Source organism: Lolium perenne, chromosome 1 (genome assembly GCF_019359855.2).
Source record: "Lolium perenne isolate Kyuss_39 chromosome 1, Kyuss_2.0, whole genome shotgun sequence".
Classification (NCBI taxonomy): domain Eukaryota; kingdom Viridiplantae; phylum Streptophyta; class Magnoliopsida; order Poales; family Poaceae; genus Lolium; species Lolium perenne.
Window position 1 is genome coordinate 45,633,173 of NC_067244.2, and position 7,070 is coordinate 45,640,242.

Below are 7,070 nucleotides of genomic sequence, written 5' to 3' on the forward strand. Positions count from 1 at the left end.
ATCTCATTAGAACCCTAGGATTGCTAATAAACTACATCTTATGTTTCAATTATGAATCTAAGATTAACCTAGTGTTAAATATCATAATTAAAATCATATGTGTGATCAACCACTTATCCCCATAAGTCAAACCCAAACTATGTTGAGAATAATGTTCACCCTAGGGCATTCAAGATAAGATTAATACAAATTCATTAGCACATAGTTATGCACATAAAATAATAGGCAAGTGACAACCTTTTCAAATAGGAGGTCAAATCCTTAGAGATATTCTAACACATGAACTTATGCTATTAAGTCACCCCTTATTGAAATTCATTAATAAGTATTACTTTGGGATTGTCTCATACAAAGTAATACCAACAAAACTCCATATATCACTAAGTAATAAAACCATCATATGGAAAACAATTTTTAACATTCTTAAAGATAATAGTCAAATTCATGTCCATATGGATATTTGAATTCAAATCCCAATAATAACAACTAAACCAAGGTTATAGTACCCACATTAAACTTTCTAATACATTATCAAAGTGGATGATGAATCTTGGGCTATTCCTTGTATTATTAAGAAATACCTGTAACATAGAAAAGGATTCAAATTTGAATTTAAACCAGGATTTAAAACAGAATTTGAAAGCAGAAAATAAAAACAGAAAAGAAGAAAAGGGGAGAAAGGCCTTACCTGGCTACCTGGACCTTGCCAAGCCGACGCAGCCCACCAACCAGCCCATCGACACGGCCCAAATACCAGCCCAGAGGGAGCCCGTATACCCCTTCGTTAAAAAAAAAATGAGGAGCTCGTCCTCATCCCTTCTTCACGCCTGGAGGCCACCTCGACGCCGTGGCCGGCTTCTCCTCGCGCTGGCGCCCTCTCCTTCATCGGCGTCGTGACGAGGCGCGTCCTGGTGGCGTATAAAAGCCTGCGATGAACCCTAGCCTCGGTTTGCTTCTTCCTCGTCTCAATTCTTCCTCAAATCGAAACCCTCACCGAGCCGGACTCCGACCATCGCCGCCGGTAGGGACCTCCCCGAGCCCCGGCGTGGTCACCGTCATCACCACCACCCTCGACATACCCAGCCTACGGGAGGAATCGAGCTGAGAAGCCCCAGAGCGTCGCCGTCAAGCTCATTCCCTCCGACGGCCGGAGCAGTCGATTCCGGCGATCCAGAGCTCCTCCGACCATGTCGTCGCCTCCACTCTGCTCGCGGTGAGCCACTGAGTCTCCCGAGCACCTTAGCTTCCCCTAATTCCCGTTGCATCGTCGTAGCACCGCTCGCCTGTGAGCACCGCCGTCGGGCATCACCGCCGCCGTCGCTCCGGCGACCATTGGGGGGCGGCGCCACCATCAGTCTGTTCGTCTTGAAGCCCTTGTTCGATTGAGCCTAAGCACAGCCCCACGCGAACCCAGACTCGCCGGCGGCGACCACCACTGGCCGCCGGTGATGCACATGGTTGCCACATCGGCACCATGTGGCAGCCACCGTGGCAATGGCCCACTGGCCAGTGGCTGTGGGTAGACTCTGTCTCGGGTAGTTTTAGCATTTAGCATTTAGTTTTAAATCCAGGAAATTACTGCAACTTCAAATAATTATAGAAAAATCATATTAACTCAGAAAAATGAAAATAAGACATCAAAATTCTTATAAAAGTAAATTCTAGTTAATAAAAATATAATATGAAATTTTTATTTTTAATAAAAATTTAATTGTTTAATACTTGTTATTTAAAGCCTTTAATTTTAATTCTAAATTCAGTTAAAATTCAATAATTAGGAAAAAGGTATAAAATAAATAAAAACCAGAAAGTAAATAAGGAAAACATTAAAATTAATTTTCCTTTTCTATTAACTTATTAAATCCTTATTAGGAGGATTTAATACCCTAATTAATAAATGCCTTAATTATTAATTGTTTAAAATAATAAAATATCAAATCTAATATTATTTTTATTTCAAAGTTATTAATAACTTCAACTTTATTAATGAAGTTATTAATCCAATAATTATAGGGTAATTAGGAAACCCTAGTTCCATTAAAATCAAAGTGATAACCTCATCATTTCATGTGTAATCCTAAAACCCTAGTGCCATTTAGACCCTAGATCCATTACTTCTTATGAACCCTAAATTGTTCCCAAACCTAAACCTAAGTAACATGTGATCATGTTACTTCACCAGTAAACATAGATTCATATCTAGCAACTAAATACTAGTTAGAATCCACATAAAATATGGGAAACCTTATCGCTACTGATTAGCATCCCATGTGTTCATCTTCATTAGACCTAAATAATCCAGTAGGGCCAACCAAGTGTAAACCCTAGATTCCATTACCAAAAACCACCATCCTTAATTAACCATGCTTATCATCACATCCTTGTGATGAACCATAATAGCAACTATACTTGCTATTCTGTATTACATACCATATTCCACTAAACCCTACTAGTGTTGGATACTTACCCACCATTCCATTTAGGAGCCACTTATTCCTTACTTAATGAATCCAATAACAAAACCTAGACAACCTCAACCTTAATTGTAATACTTCTTATTACTTAAGAAGTATGTTCTTCAAAAGTTATTCTTTTGAAGTAAATAAAGAATCATCATCAACCCTGCTTATAAGGACCTATAAACCCTAGCCAAATATCACCAACAAGGTATGCCACCTTGATAGCAACTATTGGTAATTAAGATGTTTTAGGCTTAATTCAACAATACAAGACTAGTAGCTGATGAATCCAACTAGGTTGTGATCCATCTAATACTTACTCCAGAAATTAACTGAAACCATAGTCAACCATAGAACCCCCTCAATCTAATTATCATACTTGTTCTTTATTAAAGAATATGTTCTTCAAAAGTTATTCTTTTGAAATATATGATAATCAACCATTAACCATGCCATATAGTACTAAAACTAACCACTGTTCTTTACTTGTTAACATTATGCCAATTATCATTCTCTGTGTGCTCAATTTATTACTATGCTTTATCATCTACCTGCTTATGATAACAAGCAACCAAATCTGAATAAGAACCTTGTTTGCAAATCACTCTAAAAGTGCAACACACCCTAAACCAATCATTACCACTCACTGATCCTAAATCATCGGGGTTAGGTCACGCTTAGAGCGATTGCATCTCATACCTATGCATTATTGCATCCTTGCCAATCTTTTAAACATCGTCCTTACCGGATGATGATGCTATTTCAGAATTTGGAGTTATTATGCGTCTTAGAAGACCTTGTCTGCATAATCTTGCAGTCAAGAAAGGCAAGTTCATCACTTGCTCATGTCATTTGAGTATTTCTATCAAATTACTTGCAAAGTACTATGGTTATCACTATTGCATAAAAACCAAAACCACTACTTTCATAACTATGAATATGACTATGTGGTGGGCAATGGAACCATGGATTGTGTTGATATGGTGGAGGTTCCATTGCACGGGTTTATATCCATCTAGGATTAAACAACAAATGTCGCCAGTGATTCTTGTGCCGTAATACCCGTGTTAACCATAAGATCCGGAGTGGGACGGAGTAGTCAAAAGTGTTTCCACCTCTCGTTCATCAACGGATGCGCTTTACCGTAGACACTTGTATCTGTCGGTGGCAAGCGGTAGGCTGGGGAAGCCTTAAGTCCCCACGGCATAGTCCGTAGACACTTGTCGCTCGAAGAACAAGCGGTAGGCTGGGGAAGCCTTAAGTCCCCACGGTATTGCGGTCTATGATGGGTTGCAGCTACCGGCGTAGGAGTGTATGGTAGAGCCCAGCACTGTCGTCGTGGTCGGGGTCCACCTTGAAATCTACAGGAATAATGGGACCGGCGTGGACCCAGGGTCGGGGCATGCAACAACGGGTGGGTGTTCGAGGTAGCGGAGGAACATGATTGGCTAGACCTTATACCGGGCCTCACACCAAAGGAAGTGTGGACGGGTCGCCCCCGGTTGGCACCAAGGTTAAGATCTCTTATGGGTAAAGCAACACACATCTGCAGAGTGTAAAGAACTGTGACCTGTCACTCCCTGTTCCGGGATAAGGAACTGCGAACGCGGCCGGAAAGGAGCTCCATGAAGTTCTAGTAAACCGGTGAAGGCTGACGGACATAGTTCTTCTGAATAAAAGCAACCTTTTGAAGAAATGGTTATGAAAACTTGCATTGGTATTAGACTTTCTGGTCTAATGCCGTAGCTAGTGCATTAAACACCTCTTTCCTATAATGAACTTGTTGAGTACGCTCGTACTCATCCCACTCTTAAATCCCCTGCTTAGATATGGAGGCATCAAGAGAGGATCTACAGTGCAACTCGAAGGCCGAGGAGTCAACAACTACCTCAAGAGATAAGACCCTGTCAGAGGAGTCAGATACCACATCCAACAAGGAGAAAACCTAGTGTAGCCATAGAAGGGAACCAGCTTCCTAAACCTAGTTCCTACTTAGCTAGAATCTATTCATAGCCTCTGTAGCTAGTCAAATACTCTACAAATAGAGTTCGTGATAGGATTAGACTACGAGTCGTTCTTCTGGAGTTTATTTGCAGATTTACCTCATTGTAAAGTAGGAGGCTGTGATGATCTTATGTAACCGAGTCAATGTTGTAATTCTATAGACATGCCTTGGACCCGCATATGTTTCTGTTGTACCACTCTGAGCGATATAATACTAGTGGAACGGTGTTTCATTGGTGTTATATCAGACTTGCATACTACACCATGCAGTGGTATGCTGGGTCACCACAGTGCCAACGACAACGGCAACCGGCGGAGGAACGGCAACTATGGCGGCAACACCGACAACACCAGCGGCGCTCCCCGCCCGCCTGTCGGTCCCTGGGTCTGCTTCAACCCGGTCACCGGCGTCGCCCAGCAGATGTCGGCGCCCACGTCCTGGCGCCCCGCTGGCGGACCTGGCTGATACGTCTCCAACGTATCGATAATTTCTTATGTTCCATGCTTGTTTTATGACAATACCTACATGTTTTATACATACTTTATGTCATATTTATGCATTTTCCGGCACTAACCTATTAACAAGATGCCGAAGAGCCAGTTGCTATTTTCTGCTGTTTTTGGTTTCAGAAATCCTAGTAAGGAAATATTCTCGGAATTGGACGAAATCAACGCCCATGATCTTATTTTTCCACGAAGCTTCCAGAAGTCCGAAAGGGAAACGAAGTGGGGCGACGAGGCGGCCACACAGTAGGGCGGTGCAGCCCAGCCCCTGGCCGCGCGGCCCTAGTGTGTGGGCCCCTCGTGGCGCCCCCTGACCTACCCTTCCGCCTACATAAGCCTTCGTCGATAATAACTCCAGTACCGAGAGCCACGATACGGAAAACCTTCCAGAGACGCCGCCGCCGCCAATCGCATCTCGGGGGATTCAGGAGATCGCCTCCGGCACCCTGCCGGAGAGGAGAATCATCTCCCGGAGGACTCTTCACCGCCATGGTCGCCTCCGGAGTGATGTGTGAGTAGTTCAATCCTGGACTATGGGTCCATATCAGTAGCTAGATGGTTGTCTTCTCCTCATTGTGCTATCATTGTTCGATCTTGTGAGCTGCCTAACATGATCAAGACCATCTATTTGTAATGCTACATGTTGCGTTTGTTGGAATCCGATGAATATTGAATGCTATGTTTTGTTGATTATCAATCTATCATCTATGTGTTGTTTATGATCTTGCATGCTCTCCGTTATTAGTAGAGGCTCTGGCCAAGTCGTTACTTGTAACTCCAAGAGGGAGTATTTATGCTCGATAGTGGGTTCATGCCTCCATTAAATCTGGAACAAGTGATGTAAAGTTCTAAGGTTGTGGATGTGCTGTTGCCACTAGGGATAAAACATCAATGCTATGTCTAAGGATGTATTTGTTGATTAGATTACGCACCATACTTAATGCAATTGTCTGTTGTTTGCAACTTAATACTGGAAGGGGTTTGGATGATAACCTGAAGGTGGACTTTTTAGGCATAAATGCATGCTGGATAGTGGTCTATGTACTTTGTCGTAATGCCCAATTAAATCTCACACTACTCATCATAACATGTATGTGCATTGTCATGCCATCTTTATTTGTCAATTGCCCAACTGTAATTTGTTCACCCAACATGCTATTTATCTTATGGGAGAGACACCACTAGTGAACTGTGGACCCCGGTCCATTCTTTTACATCGAATACAATCTACTGCAATACTCGTTCTACTGTTTTCTGCAAACATCATCATCCACACTATACATCTAATCCTTTGTTACAGCAAACCGGTGAGATTGACAACCTCACTGTCACGTTGGGGCAAAGTAATTTGGTTGTGTTGTGCAGGTTCCACGTTGGTGCCGGAATCCCTGGTGTTGCGCCGCACTACACTCCGCCGCCATCAACCTTCAACGTGCTTCTTGGCTCCTACTGGTTCGATAAACCTTGGTTTCTTACTGAGGGAAACTTACTGTTGTATGCATCACACCTTCCACTTGGGGTTCCCAACGGTCGCGTGCTGTACGCGTGTCAAGCTAAATTTCTGGCGCCGTTGCCGGGGAGATCAAGACACGCTGCAAGGGGAGTCTCCACTTCCAATCTCTTTACTTTGTTTTTGTCTTGCTTTTACTTTTATTTACTTCTTTGTTTGCTGCATTATATCAAAATACAAAAAAATTAGTTGTTAGCTTTACTTTATTTACTATCTTGTTTGCATTCTCCATATTAAAAACACAAAAAAAAATTAGTTACTTGCATTTACTTTACCTATTTCATCATGTTTCCTCCTAAGTTTACTCTAAAAGATATACATGTAGGAGAAGGGTCTATCATTGGAAGAGATAATATAGAAGCATTTTTCACCCATGTTAGCATGGATGAAGATTTTGAAGATATACCATTATTAAAAGCTGCTCCTACTTATGAAAGTGCCTCTGCCTGTTTAGTACACATGTTGGAAACTAGATTTATTAGTCTCAATCCCATGATACAACACATTTTTCTTACACTCAGTGATATGGAAGAAGGAGAAAAGAAAGATTTTGTATTAGAAACCCTTCTTAAAGAATTTGATGGTGTAGCAAG